The sequence below is a fragment of the Protopterus annectens genome, chromosome 9.part0, assembly GCF_019279795.1.
Source record: "Protopterus annectens isolate FY-2018-M chromosome 9.part0, PAN1.0, whole genome shotgun sequence".
NCBI classification, from domain to species: domain Eukaryota; kingdom Metazoa; phylum Chordata; order Ceratodontiformes; family Protopteridae; genus Protopterus; species Protopterus annectens.
This window is the reverse complement of record NC_056743.1, coordinates 1713180553-1713196878: the sequence shown is the minus strand read 5'-3', so window position 1 is coordinate 1713196878 and position 16326 is coordinate 1713180553. Positions and strand designations below refer to the sequence as shown.

The following is a 16326-nucleotide window of genomic DNA, read 5'->3' as shown; positions in this document are numbered from 1 at the left end:
TTTGCAAAACTTAGAAATAGTTTGGCCAGCTCATGATAACTTTGACAAACACGGAACAACTTTTGCAGTATCAGAGGAGGTTAGGAAATATCAGAATACTGTTAAAACAAGCAGTACAGTATCAAACAGATGACATAGCTTTAACAGGCATAGGGTGGAAATTAGTGACAAATTCAACCATATCAGTGAATGCAGCATGCAAGTATTAAATAGCAAGGAGACAGAGCAAGTGCAAAAAAAAAAAAAAAAAAAGCTTATATCAGCTTTTAGGTCCATTGGTGGTTTAAAAGCAATCCAAGGTCTTATACTCACAGGTGTCCAAGCCAGCCACAGGGAAGCGCTGAATAAATGAGCACAGTCTCACAAAAATGTAATGTTTTTACACCAGACTTTTACACAGTTAAGCTCTCAGGCCAATCAGATAAACCCACAATAAGCAGTTCCAACTTGGATGGGTTGAATCAGCTCTCTGCTCCCACCAGAATGCAAAAAAAAAAAAAAACACTCAAGGTAAAATGAACTGGTTTTCAGCTCAAGTGCAGTAGCACATGTTTTATAACAAAAGGCAGAACTCCTGCAGTATCAGGAATCCTTGAAAATAAGCTGACAAGCCCTGATAAATGTTTACAAATACAGAAAAAAGTGTGTAAACATAAGAGAATGTTTACAAACACAGACAAACTTTGCAAAACTTATAAATATTTTGGCAAACTCAGGATAATTTTGGTAAATTCAGAACAGCTTTTGCAGTATCAGACGAGGTTAGAAAATATCAGAATACTGTTAAAACGACTTAAGAGCAGTACAATAACAAAAATATGGAGTTTCTTTAACAAGTGCAGGCTGAAAAACAGTGATAAATTCAACTAAGTCAATAAATGCAGCAGAGAAGTATTAAACAGCACTGAGATTGCAAGTGCAAAAAAAAAAATAGGTATTAGTTATATGTGTGAGTTTTGTGCATGCTCTGATTTTTGTATGTTGCCTCTCGGGAGAGGATGTGCTTCCCCTGTGTCCCTGTATAGGATAAAGTGGGTATCAGAGAACAAATGACTGAATGGCCTTAGGCTATGAGAAAATATTAAAGTGTAATACCATGAAAGCAGCTGTGCCTTTCCAACTTCAGATGAGCTGTAGATGAAGAACACATTATGAGTCTGCTTAATTTGTTTTATGATTTGATTATACCTACTATGTAACTTCAACCTATCTTTTGACTTAATAAAATATCTTTCTTTTGTGAATTCCTGCATTAACTGAGTTATAGAGTTTCTTGATAAATCACATAAAAGGAACTGGTATGGATCTAAGTTCATCCACTAAACAGTCATTGATATACCTGTTTACCCAAATTCTTCTCTGGCATCATAATTAAAGAAACACTGTAAAGTCTTCTAAAGCAAATTACGAAACTAAAATCATATCCTTAGCCAAGGATAATCATAAGGCATTCTTTAACTATGTCTGAAGTCTGAAAGGGAATGCCCAGCTATATGCCGAACTGGTTGTAGATGGGATCACTCGTACTACACTGGAAGATATCATCAACCTGCTAGCTGACAAATTCAGCACAGATCTCACCCCCCCCCCCCATTCCCACCTACCATATCCCAAAGCATACCTGATACCATCTTTCTGGCTAGTATCTCTAGAGAACAGGTAATCTCTGCACTCACCAAAGCCAAAAACATGGCCTCAGTGAGACCAGATAATATCCCAGGCCGTTTATTAAACAATCTAAAATAAGGCATTGTGACCCAAGTGGCATTCTCTTTAATCATAGCTTGAGAACTGGTTATGTTCCTACAGAATGGAGAACAGCAATAGTAATCCCCCTGCACAAAGGGGGTACCATCAACTGACCCTGGGAAATACAGACACGTACGTCTAACCAGCCTCATCTGCAAGGCCATAGAAAGAATTATCATGGACCTCGTCAACAAGGACATAGGTGACCTCCAAATGCTGGACCCAGCAGTGTTTGGCTTCGTTAAGGGTAGATCATGCATATTAAACCTGGTAGACTTCTTTGAGAATGTCATCAAAGCAATGGATGAAGGTAAAACAGTGCACACATCCTATCTTGATCTTGCCAAGGCTTTCGACACAATTCCCCACTCTGGCATCATTGAGAAACTCTCCCAGATAAAGATTAACCCTTACGTTACTAGATGTGTAGCCAATTGGCTCACCAACAGAACATACTCTGTCAAAATTGGTTACTCCACCTCCACAAGTAGACCCGTCACCAGTGGAATACCACAGGGGTCTGTGTTGGGGCCCTTACTGTTTGGCATCTATTTCTCATAAGTCCAGGCCAAAGCAGATGGCATTTGACTCACCATATTTGCTGATGATTGCAGACTGGGAGCAATCATTGAGTCCCCCAATGATGTCAACATATTACAAGAAGGGCTAACACAAACAAATGATTGGTGCCAAAGCCATGGTCTAAAACTAAATGCAAAAAAATGCATTATTATTCCCTTTGGCAAAATGGAATTTCCTACAAATTATAATATTGACAGAACCCCTCTGAGTTCTAACCCAGTGATGTGATACTTATAAACGCAGGTTGATAGTAATCTGAACTTTGACAATCAAGTTTCCACAGTGGTAAGAAAAGCATTCTATGTAGTGCACCTCATAAGCAAGGGCATAGCATCCAGGTCAAGGGATGTTATAACTCCACTGTACTGAACCCTCATAAGACCACTAAAAGAGTATAATGCACCCTTTTGCATATTTCTCACTGGACACCTGCAGCAGCTAGAGAGACATCAGAGGTTTCTCACTAAGAAAATACAGGGACCTCCACACAATGACCTATACGGACAGGCTGAAAACCCTGTCACTTTACTTTGTATATTATAGGCTGCTGAGACCTGACTTGTGCCTGGCCTGTAGGGCAATCTCCAACCCTGCCCTAATGGACATGCTGCACATCTGCAAGTCAAATGGCTCAAGAGTCACTCACTCTAGGGATATCAGCCCTGCTTGTGACATTAACAGATCATGCTGGAGAGACAGATATGTCTCCCATTGGCTGACGCTTCTCTGAAATAGACTCCCTGTTCACGTAAAACAGAACTTTTCACTGACCCTATTCAATCACAACCTAGATAATTGGATGGGAGACTGCAAATTCATCCCTGGGGTGGCACCCATGTCTCTCATTGGCAGGGGTAACTGGTGTTGGTCGCAGACCTGCTCTGTTCATAAATTTGTTCTGCAAACTACCCAAAAAAGAACAAATGGAGATACTTGGGATTAACATGGCTAGGCTTGTAAAGGCTCTAGGACTGCTAGCCTACTAACCTACTATGAGCCTATGAATACTTTGTATCTGCTGACAGATTTTATAGGCTTACAAGTGTGTGTTAGGCTAATGACCACTGGGGCTTTTTAAGCCTAGACTTGTATCCCAAATATCTGTCAACTTCAAGCACCCTTGGTACGTGTAAGTAGGGGCTTAGAAATGAAGCACCTACAAGCTAACTGTGTTCATTAGAGACATAGGTGCCAAACCAGGGATACATTTCTTGTTCCCCATCCAATTATCCAAGTTACACTTGAAGTGAGTCGGGCAGGAACTCTGATTCACATGGACGGGGAACTTGTTCCAGAGAAGGGTAGTCTCCGGGATACATACCTGTCCCATCAGCAGGTCCTACTTATATCACAGGCAAGGTTTAAGTCTTTATAATGGATAATTCTGGTGCTGTTTGTTTTGCAGATATGCAGGAGGTGCATCAAATTGTGGTCCAATGAAGGCTTGTATGCCAGGCATAGATCTCCCCTGCAAAAACTGTAGGAGACAGAATGCAGGGATAGGGCTTTGAGGCAGTCAGCATAGGACATGGTATTTACATTCTGTGTTATTTTAGGGAGGAACCTCCGTGGATGTTCCAGTTGGATGTGCCTGGTTAGATACATACCAAAGAGGGCATTGTACTTCAGGGGGCTGTACATTTTGTGAAATAATGGTAGCAATAATTACATGAATTTTGTGCAAGTCCTGCAGAAAATAACTATCACAGTCACAGTAAGAAACTGCAGACACCACAGAGAAGGCACTCCAGATGAGATGTAAACTGGACAATCAAGCACTATGCCATTGTGCCACTTTGCTACCTATAAGCTATTTATGCTTAGCTAATTTTTATAATTATCTCACTTTTAGTAGCCACAAATCCTATTTGTGGCTGAACACTGTTTTTTTTAAAGCTTTTCCAACAGTACAAAAAATGTGACATGCATTATTAAGCACAAACTTCTAATCCAGAAATTCAAAAGGTGAAATGGTTTATTCTACCACTAATGTCATTGCCTGGACACAGCACAATAATTTATATCTCATTTTAACTGGTACACAGAGCAGCTGCCTGAACTCAGTACACTGAACAGGCAAGCAGTTAATGCTGTGGCATGCCAAAGCTACAGAGGAATTTGGAGAAACAGATATCACGAAAAATTATAAATGCCTTAATACTTCATCCATCTACATTTCTGCTGATTTCATTTACTGGAAAATGAATAAAGAGAGTCCAACACTTGCTAAAGAACTAATGTTTGGGAGAGGGATATGCTTGCCCTTCGCCAGTAGGGGATTTCCTTCTAGTATCAGGATGGGGGTAGTATAATCTAGTGTGCTGGTAAGGATCACAAGGTGTCATATAAATTCCTAACAAAAATTTTACTTTTTTTTTTGGGGGGGGGGGGGATAATTAAGCATTCTAGTATATGTCAGGTATTTTGCAAATACAAATGCTCCCTAGTGTATATCTCTTAATGTGAATTGTTTGAGAGGAGGGCAACAGCTACAAAAATAATGCCCCAACAGATGTTTACCTCTAAGGCTGCAATTAGAAGACATGGGCCAAACATGATGGTGAGTATTTTGATATCTACTTGCTCCACTTCCTGTTATTAAGTCTGCTTCCAGCAAATGGAAGATGTTAATTTTACACTTGTATTTTACAAATGTACCTTACTATTCATTTGACAAATTTGTCAGCCTTATTCTGAAACCCTGTAATGTGTTCACATCCATTATTTTCTGTTGTGAGTTATCCTAAAGATCCAGCACACAATCTCCAAATTCACCATCCTTGCAATACATGTGACCCTTTATTGCACTGCGTCCAGTGTGGCCCAAATGTTTTTCTGTTCTATTTGGCTAGTTTCCCTCAGTGTCTGGATGACTGAAACAGTAATGCATTCCTTTAGTTTTTCTTCATGAAATCTGTGGTCTGTTTTCTTTGATATTATTCATATACATTGTACATGTTACATGTTTACTAACAGGTCACAGTGGCACTTAAGTTGTACATTTGCCTTTTTTATGTCTCACAATTCCCATTTCATCATGGGTTATAATATTTGTTGCTTTCAACATCGTCATTACCAGGCTCACTGATTTGTTCTCATAGTCTGTGAATCAAGAACTGTAATTTGTCATTTCAGCTGCAGATGCATCTGTGAATGTCGTTATTGATCCTGTCCACCCCGTCGTCAGATATGGACAACCACTGGACCTGAACTGCACTACAGATTGTCAAGAGATCAGGGATTTGGGCTTTGAGACATCTCTGCCTCATACTAAGGAAAATGGAAGTAAATGGATTGCAATTCATTTTGTCAGTGTAACTGAATGGGAGCTGTCACCGTTGTGTTATGTGAACTGTAACTTAACATCAGTGCAGCAGTTCCAAAGCAGATCCCAAGTTCTTCTCTTTGGTAAGTTACTGGTGTTTGATTAACTTGTTTGCTGCTTTGGAGTATTTACTAATTAAACATACTTAGCGTGCAACCATTTATTTTTGCTCTTAATCACAGAGAAGAGATAAAATTTATTAAGCAACTAAACTGTTCAAGAATTAGAAACTGCAATATATCATAAGCATTTGTAAAAGCATGCCATATCAGGTATCATGATGCACTGAAACCAAATTCAGTGGAAAAGTCTACATTACTTTATGTGCATAGAATAATCTAAAGTATGCAACGAGGTATGCAGGATCCAGAGTATTTATTTCTGTAGACGTGGGCGTGTTAGATTTTATTAATATTAGTCTGAAATTAATTATGTTGTAAATATGCTGAAAGAAAAGGCTTGCTTAAATGCAGAAACTGAGTTTAGTAATATGTGATCAGCAGTCATACTAAATGACCATGGCTTGGAAAAGGAATCTGCTGAATAGACATATTTCCCTTACAGACTCAGAAACAGGATGTATGCAAGAGCAAAAATACAAAATCTGCTTTTAAAGAATGGACAATGACACTGTGACAATGTGTTTTCTCAAAAATATATTTCTCTGCATGAAAAACAGGATATGGCACAAGAACAGATTTTTTTATACAAAGATCCAAATAAAATACAGGATGTTCACACTGTCAGAAAAGCTGATCTCTGACAATGTGTTTTCTCAAAAATATGTTTTTCTACATAGACATCAGGACACTGTTACAGGATATTCACTGTCAGAAAAGCTGGTCTCTTACAAGACATTGTTAAACAAGGAAGCTTAGTATTGTTTCTACAGGATAAGCAATTCTCTAAAATAGAATACAGAACAATGTGTTTCCTCAAAAATATGTTTAAAAAGTGTATATAAAGAGCTGTATAAATCCAGCTATGTTAGAGATATGGTAGGGACACAAGTCCTAAGGTAAATGTTATATCTCTCACATCATCTGTACTATATGAGAAGTAAAGTTGGAACAGTACTTTAAGCCTGCAACGTGTTTCCGTTTGGTTTATTATAAAAAGTTATTTGTTACTGCTCTCTAAAGTTGATGCTGCAAAGTATATTCTCTCATCAGTGTATATTCTGCAAGTTTCTGTATGCAACAGACTGTGAATGCAAATATAACTAGACTTTGAATTTTAGCAGAATCCAGCCAGCAAGACTGAGTGTCTTAAGAACACTTCAGATCCATCCCACAGCAAGAAGCAGCAAGCAGTAAGCAGAGTAAGCATCAAAATATTTTTTCAGGGCGCATTTATTTATTGAACCTTATTAAACAGTAGAACTAGGCCAGGTTTGTATACAATGGAAACATGCAGATAAAACCTGCAGCCACAGGAAACAAATAGATGTAACAGGATGTTCAGAAAATGAGGAAGAAAAAGTTCAGTCATCTGGAATGATTGACTTATAATAATTAGTAGAAGAAGAAGCAGGACCAGTAACGTGAGATATCTGTGCCTGCTGTATAATAGATAAGTATCAAAGACACAAATCTGCAGCTGTTTTAACAAACCCAGAACTACAGTCGACCTGTTAAAAGCACTGTGTGCGCATGTGTGTGTGTAGGGGGGGCAGGGAAGGTCGAAAAACGTAATGAGAATAGGAAAGTAGAACATATTGGGGACTTGTTGATAGCTAAATAAGAAGCCACTTGGGATTAATGAGAAGTGGACCATATGGTTGGAACTGGAGGATAATTTTTGAAGGAATGAACGGATTAGTGTTTAAGGAGGAGGCAGGATTACTGAGAAGTAGAAAGAGGATAGATCACAAGGGAGGGAAGGAGGAGTCATGACAGTGAGTGAAGATGCGCAAAAAAGTTGGAAATGTTTATCATGTGCATAAAAAATATCAATAACTGATAAGTTTCTATACACACACACACACACACACACACACACACACACACACACACATATATATTCACTGTAGCACTCAACCTCTTAACACAAAACATCTGGACAAAGCAAAAACTAATGGGGGGACAAAATCCCCAAAATAGGGACAAATTTTAAATATTGCCCTTATAAACTTAGACAGTAGATAGAATAAAAGGTCTTGTGTTACTATACATTTTCTGAAGGCTATAAAGTCAGAAAATCAAATGCCTGTCATTATTTAGTGAATTCAGTCCTCACTAATTTACCACAAAAATCAAGAAAACTACAAATTCTACGAGGAACATTGGAAAAATATGATGCAAAAATCTGGACATTCTGTGAAAATCTGTACAACTGAGAGAGAGAGAGAGAGAGAGACACACACACACACACACACACACACACACACACACACACATGTATGTATGTGCCCAGTCTATGTCACTTTGTCTAAATACATAATATCTAAATATAAGTAATTGAAACAAAAGTGACCTAACACACATTTCCTCTAAACCCAGAATAACTCAAGACACATAAAAACCACAAACAATGTGTTATTTACAGGAGGCAAGCCCATGCACCACCCATACACCCTAACTTATTCATACCTCTCAACTGTGCAGATTTTTGCAGAATGTCCAGATTTTTGCCTCATATTTTTGGTCCTTTTTTTATAAAATTGTGGTTTTCTGGTAAATTAGTGACAAACCATTAAAGACTGAAGTTAGAAAATAATGGCGGACATTTTTGTTTCAAACTACATATCCTTCAGAAAATCCATGCTAATGCAAAAACTGTTATTCTGTCAAATTTCTTAGTTTATAAAAGCAATATTTAAAAAATTGTCCCTATTTTTGGACCTTTGCCCCACTTTTATTTATAGCTTTTATCCAGATTTCGTAGTCTAAGAGGTTGAGAGGTATGCTTACAATAACTTATATATAACAACTACACAGTCACACTACATGAAAAAAAAGGGGAAAACACACTGAAAGTGTCCCTCAGTTATACAATCCAAAACACTGTGGTACAGCAAACTGCAAAACTGCTTATAAATCATGATCACAAAATCATATTCTTTCCTTAACTTCAGAGTTGCTCCTGGAAGTATATAGTAGAGACTTATCAGTACATAAACTCTATCAGATCCCACTTTTCAGCCACTTACATTTAGATGAATAGATAGTTAGATCACATGAAGGTAACCCAAGTGCACTCACACAGGAAAGTCAATAAATTATTGCTGTTCCTTCCTCTATGTGGCACATAACACTGTAACAAAACATAATACTTCTAAAAACACATTGCAAATAAATAATGTTTTGCCACCCTCTGAGTCCTTTGACTTCCACTTCACTTCTGTATATTACTAAATAAATCATTTAATACCATTGTGCTCCGTAGCTACCCATGAGAGCAGATAGCTGTTCCTGCATTCATTTTCAGACATCCCGTTTGTCATATCCATGATCCAGGAAGAGTAAGAACATAGCTTGGCAAGGAACAGGTATAAGATAGAAACAAACCTAGGCAGGGTGAGTCCATAGTAGGCATAATTACTAGCCTAATCTAAATGCTGTATGATCAATCCAGGCCTTAAGTCAAACTGTCAACACATTCAGTGAAATTGTGCTTATTGCTTTGCTATGTGACCATTAGGCAAAAAATCAACATGTCACCCCTCCCAATAGAATACATGAAGCAGAGAATGTAATAAAGGATTCTTTCACATTTTATAACATTATCTGCCAGAGAGTCATTTTTATCAAATTTGGTGACGCATCCAGTGCATTTTTCATTTGCAAAGAGACTTCTGATTAAGTCCTGTTTTAGCAAGTTTTCATCTTATCTTTCTCTTTCTGCATTGTCTGAAAATAAGGACATCCCTTTAAATTCCTTTTGTTTATGTAATTGCAGACTGAAGGACATAGATATGATAAAATCTTTAGGAAAGAGTATCAAAAAGAAGTCAAATCCAAACTCAGGTCATTGGTTTAGTTAAACATTAAATAAAAGTGGTATCGCTTGTTCTGGGAGTTAAGAAATGACAGTGACAGAAAAGTACAGTATGTAGCTCCTCTACACAGACTGCCTATATCCAGTAATGTAGGATTAGTTCATATTTCTACAACTTTATCATTTAAATAGAGGTTCTTCCTATTACATGTCATTAAAGGCTTGTATAAGGTAAGCCACCAGTTATAAGGAAGTCAGTTTACATAAAGTAATGCATGCAGTATGCAGTGATGACAACTTTTCGCAAAAAGAAAAAACAAAAGCTGTTGTCAGACTCGACATTTCATCTATTATTAATGTCCTCTGCTATAATCAGAATTTGTATCACTTGCTGCATTGTGTTCTGCTTGCTGTGCCTGGGTTGTGACAGAAAATGATAGCTAGTCCAGTGCACCAACCCAGTTAACAAATAACAATAAATTAAGTAAATGGCATTTGATGGTACTGTCTGCATAAATAAGATACCTGTTTGCTTGTTAGTTGAATCAAACATGCTGAAATGCCAGGAATCAGCTGTTGCTGCAGAAAGAGGACTGTCATATCTATATTTTTTCCTTGTATTTGTGTGGTATGTAGTGTGTCATGGACCACTGGGCCACATTTTGCCACAGAGTCTTCCAATATAATAGATTAGTGTCACTAAACTGGAGAATGTATCTGAAACATTTCACTACATAATTTACTGAACATAAGTTAAAAATGCCAGTACAGTCTCAGTGATTCATAAAGTATCTCCTGTATGAGAGAAGAAAACAGTACAGCATCATTAAAGGTCATGATTTTCTAAATAAACTGAGAAAACCATGAAAACAAAGAAAAAGAAATGCACTAAACACAGTAACACCGATTCAGAAGATGACTATGTAGGCTTCAAAAAGTGCAGACAAATTTATGTGCTAAAAAAGAAGAAATATTGATTTAAGAAGTTTAAGGAATGTATAGGGAATAACTCTGAACTAAGAAAAATACTTCCTAGAAACATGGGAATATTAATCACAGGTTCTTTTTTAATTATAAGAAAAGTGGAGGGTAGATCTAAAAGAGGAGCTAAAAGATTTCTGTGAGACAGCAATTAATTTAATAGGTATTTAAAAGAAACCACTCAAGGAAAAAAGTGAAAATTAGGTGAAATTACCAAGCAAGCAAGCAAGTAGCTGACTAAACTGCAACCTGTATCCATGTATGCTAGATAAGATTTAAGGTGCATTAAGTCAGGGCTGGGTTATCTGGTCTTGCCAATTGCTTATTTGTTTAGTATAGCCACACTACATCCTGGACCAGATTCCAAAGACTTGCTCTCAGAGTAAGTCACTTACTGAAGACTTGATCTCAGAATAAGATTCTAGGAAGTATTTTCCACAGTCCAGAATTATTCCCTATACATTCTTTACCAAGTCTTTTGGAATCTGGCTTCCCGGTGGTGTACGTTTATAGATGCCTTACACAGAAGTAAGTCACTTACATTGAAAACAAGTCTTTCAGGATCACAGCAGACTTATACAGGAGTAAGTTATACTGAGACCAAGTCTCTTGAAATCGGGCCCACTAACTAAAAATGGAAAGTAGCTGAGTTGGTATCTGCATATAAAACTGAGATTATAAATATATGAAGAACTATTACATTATACCTCTGTTACTAGCCTTATCAAAAATTCTGAAAAAGTTGGTAGCAAATCAGTTAAAAGAATGTTTAGAACTTAAGTTGCTATTAAAATATTCTGCCACATGTATTATGTACAAATACTGAGCTTCTTTCTATAACTGAATATATTATGTATATATATATATATATATATATATATATATATATATATATAGATAGATAGATATATATATATATATATATATAGATTCACTTCAGAATCTCAAATTCCTGAAAACTCGAATTTCATATGGTCAAGACCATATGATCAAGTTTTCAGAAACTCAAAATTCTGAAGCGAAGTAAAAAAAAAATAGTGAAACATCATTTCTGCAGAGGGGCAAGCCCCTCTGCACCCCCCACACCCCTCTACTTAAATATATCAACTCTGAGATTGCACTACAATGGGGAAAAGGGAAATCTCCTGTTCCACGCTTCTGTATACAGTGTGCAATGGGAGATTTCCCTCTTCCCCACTGTAGCGCATTCTCAGAGTTGGTATATTTAACTAGCAGGGGTGCTGGGGGGCTTGCCCCCCCTGCAGAAGCAATGTGTTTCACTATTTTTTTTTATTTCACTTCCGAATTTCGAGTTTCTGAAAACTCGATCATATGGTCTTGACCATATGAAGTTCGAGTTTTCAGAAATTCGAGATTCTAAAGTGATCCCATATACACACACACACACACACACTTTATATATATATATATATATATATATATATATATATATATATATATATATATATATATATATATAGGTCTACTTGATATGATCAACATTTCACAATGCCGAAACCCATATAGCCGAGACCATATGATCGACATTTGAAATGTCAAACATACAAGTAAACCAAAAAAATAAAAATAAAACTAACTTTAAATATGCTAGCTCTGCCCCCACACCCCCCAACTTTAATATACCAACTCCGAGATCGCACTACAGTGCAGAAATGGAAATCCTTCCATTCCGCACTGTTCAGAGATGCTGGTTCCCCATGGTCGACATTTCAAATGTCGATCATATGGTCTAGGCCATATGGGTTTCACCATTGTGAAATGTCGACCATGTGAAGGGGACCCATGTATATATATGGGTTCCCTTCACATGGTGAACATTTCAGAACGTCAACATTCATATGGCCGTGACCATATGATCGACATTCAAAATGTCGACCATATGGAACCAGCATCTCCGCAAAATGTGAATGGAAAGATTTCCATTTTCCACACTACAGTGCAATCTTGGAGTTGGTATATTTAAGTTGTGGGGGTGTGTGGGGGGCTATGCCCCCCTGCTAGAAGTGTGAAAGTACTTTTTTTGTGTTTTTTATTTTTTATTGTATGGTCGACATTTCGAATGTCGATCATATGGCCTTGGCCATATGAATGTCGACATTCTGAAATGACGACCATATGAAGTAGATCCATATACATATATATATATATATATATTATATATTATATGTATTAAGCATTAGCTTGGTCTGAGTTTGGAATGGTAGAACTCCCTACACCTGTGGATATTGTAGGCAGTATAGGTGCATTTCTAGTAACCTGTACATTGGGAATCATGTGGCAGGTTATATGATAGATGTAAACAAGCATCATACTTGTAGTACAAGAGCATTTGTACACCATGCTGAATTGAATGCCTGTACTGCCAATGTACTATGGAAAAACTTCAAGAGCTCTGAAAATTAGGATTACTGAGTATGAAGGCATGTTAGAAAAAATGGTGAAAGGGCAGTGACTAATCATAACATCAGATTTTTTAGCTTTGTTTTCCTTGAAGAAAGAGTAAAGATAGGGTAGTTATTTTTAGAAAAATTAGCAACTTATTGGCAGTTGCCAGTCTAATTTCTTGGTCAAACAATGATTAAATTATGCATACATTCTAAGTGCATTTTAAGATCCAGGCCTTTGCAATATTAGATTTTTGGATCATAGTTTTATGTTTATTTAATGTTTATTTATTAGAAAATATATATCTTAAGGAATGCATAAACAAAAAAAAGGCTTTGTAGTTTTACCACTCAAACTTCTGTGTTTAATCACATCATGTAATGTACCTTATTTAAACAAATGTTGATTAATAATTATTATATAAAGAAGTGTTTTGTTTATGCAACTAAATCAGTTATGATTGTTTTCATAAATTAGCTTGTAAATTATATAATTTGTTCTGAGGATTTTATTTTATTTATATATATATATATATATATATATATATATATATATATATATATATTGTGAGTTTGGAATGGTACTATTTACAGAATTGAAAAATGTATTTGACACATTGAAAAACATGGATATTTTAAAAGTACTAGATATTTTATATGTTAGCCCAAATGTTGTTAAGTGGGCCACTTTACAACCTATAGCCGTAAAAAGTTGATTGGTTTCCATAGGAGATTAGAGATGTGCCGTTTCTGTGTGCATTACATACATACACACACGTAAATATATACAAATATTTCAGGCACAGGCAATAAGCCCCTTCTAGCCAGCCAATATACTGAAACAATTATTTGCATAATAAGTGTCCAGGTTGCTCTTAAAAATATCTACACTAGTGCTTGCTTTAATGTAAATTGATAGTCTAGTCCATGCTTCAGCTACCCTCTCAGATTCTCTACTACTTTTTGATAACCCCAAACATTTCCAGAGGTAGTTGTCTCTAAATGCCCTATATACCTGAATAAAGTATCTGCTTAAATATCTATATATGAGACACTGTTCAAGGTTGGATATTTTAGTCTGTTGACATCCGTGAATGCCCTCGTTATATTTCTGCTGTACTCTTTCCAATTTGCTCGTATTATTATTCCATACTCTAGTTTGGGTTTAATATAACTAGCAAACAGTTATTTCATCATTTCTGATTTTCTAGATGGTATAAATCTTTTATACAACCTATAGTCTTATAACTATCATTAACCAACTTGTTGATATGATTAGAAAGCTAACAATTTACCCAGGTCCTTAAATTAATCTACAATTTCAATCCTTGTCTGCTATATCAAATATTCACATTTCAGTCTATGTCTCCCAAATCTCACATGCTTAATTTTTAATGTATTTATCAACATATTATTCTCCTGTGCCCAAATTGACAATTTAGTCAAGTTATTTTGCAGACATTCACTATCTGTAACACATGTAATCAATTTACCCATTTTCAAGTCATCTGCATACAAACTATAGAACATCACAGATGAAAAAGAAAGATCTTAAAGTTAAAACCTAAACAGGTATGGGCCTAGGGCAGAGCCATGTGGGTCACCCTCACCCCTCACTGTAACCTAAAATTTGCTGTATGATACTTGCCACGTCTTACTTGCAAGCCATACAGCTATCCATATGATCAAGAATACAACAATAACTAGCTGTTCTAATTTATTGATCCATGTTTTGTGTATGCTTACAATGTATTGATCAGCTTATTACAGTAAAGTGCAGAAGGGGTGGGGGTGCTTGTTCACAATACCAGCCCAGAACTCTGGTGGAACAACTACGCTTCTGGTCTTATTAATCCCACTATTTTCACTGATAATTACATTTGGAAGCATACTATTCTCATCCAACTGTCTTTGTACTTCCACAGCCTGAGCCATGTTCTTTGATGTCTGTCTTTCTCCTCTTTTTCTTATCATAATGGTCTTCAATCCTTCCATCTTCAGTTGTGATTCCTTCCTTTTTTTATTTTTTCCTTTTTCGACTGTCCCTGTTGGAAAAATGATGCCTTTTTCCTTCAAACTAAATGTTTTCTGATTGAACAATGTTATCATTCCCTATAATCTGTGTGTTACATAACAAAGCAGTGTCCTTTTTAGTGTATATTCACATTGCATTATAGAGAGTAATTCATTTATTTTTCTTCCTTGTTATTTGTTGTGAACTTCTTCCTTTCTTTTATTTTCTATTTTCTTCTACATGCTCTGAATCATCAGATCGCTGAATACTTGTATCCTGAATTTCAAAGGTGTCATCAGTAGCATTAATAGGGGCTGAATAATCTTTACTAACAAACACTTCCTTTCTTGAATGTGTTCTATTTGCACTTTGCCTGTTATTATTTATCTCATCAGCCCAGTCATTAATACATGTAACAACAGTTTTCCAGGCTCTGCCAATTGCACAAGTGCAATCATCATCAGTAAGTCTAGATTTACTACTAACAATGGTAAGCAAATCAACCAAATTTTGACATGAGGAACATAGCTCGGGTTTATATCACGAAATTGAATGTTGTGAACACCGAATACCGGAAGGCCGAACCTGGAAAGTTGAAAGTTGAGAATGTCAAAGCCGCAGAAACCCGAATTCTTTCCCAGGGAAAGAATTCAGTTGGATGTTTCTGCGGCTTCGGCAGTTTTGGACCAGGTCAAGGTAAGTGCACGAATGGGTAGTGACGGACTTTAGGGTTAGGGCGCGGGTCAGGTAAGTGTACGATAGTGACGGACTTTAGGGTTAGGGCGAGGGTCAGATAAGTGTGCGGTAGTGACGGACTTTAGGGTTAGGGTGCGGGTCAGGTAAGTGTGTGGTAGTGACGGACTTTAGGGTTAGGGCTGGGTTAAGGTTAGTGCATAGATAGTGGTGTATGTTAGGTTTAGTGTAGGTTTTGAAGGTATTTGGTGTGATTGTGTTATGTGTGTGTTTTTCAGAACAGCAAAATTTTTCCCTGGGAAAAAATTTGCTGTTTTGAAGTGTCGATGTTATCCGAATTCAATCTTCCAAATTCGAACTTATGGTGTTCGACATTTTGGAAGTTCGATTTCGTGATATAGACCCCATAGCTCAGACGGTCTCCTGTGTTACCAGGTGTTACCTGTAAATATACGTAGCATTTAATACGCTGTACAGGATAGTTTTATTTTATCAAACCATTAATGGCATACTCATTTAAGGAATCTGTTTACAGATACAAACAAATTTAGAATTCTAAATTAGATGAATAATCAGAATCAGTTACCACAGAATTCAAATAAATTTCAAGTCAACTTCTATGAGAAAATCACACAAGC

The 16326-nt window shown here is 36.6% G+C and overlaps 1 protein-coding gene across 1 annotated transcript in view; it reads left to right on the top strand.

Annotated features, from left to right (window-relative positions):
• The window catches only part of LOC122812228 (intercellular adhesion molecule 5-like), a 469151-nt gene that overhangs the window by 51755 nt on the left and 401070 nt on the right, over positions 1-16326 (top strand). Inside the window, exon 2 of the mRNA XM_044084581.1 lies at positions 5467-5739. The gene's annotated coding sequence lies outside the window, so the exon portion shown is untranslated. The remainder of the gene's footprint in view (positions 1-5466; positions 5740-16326) is intronic.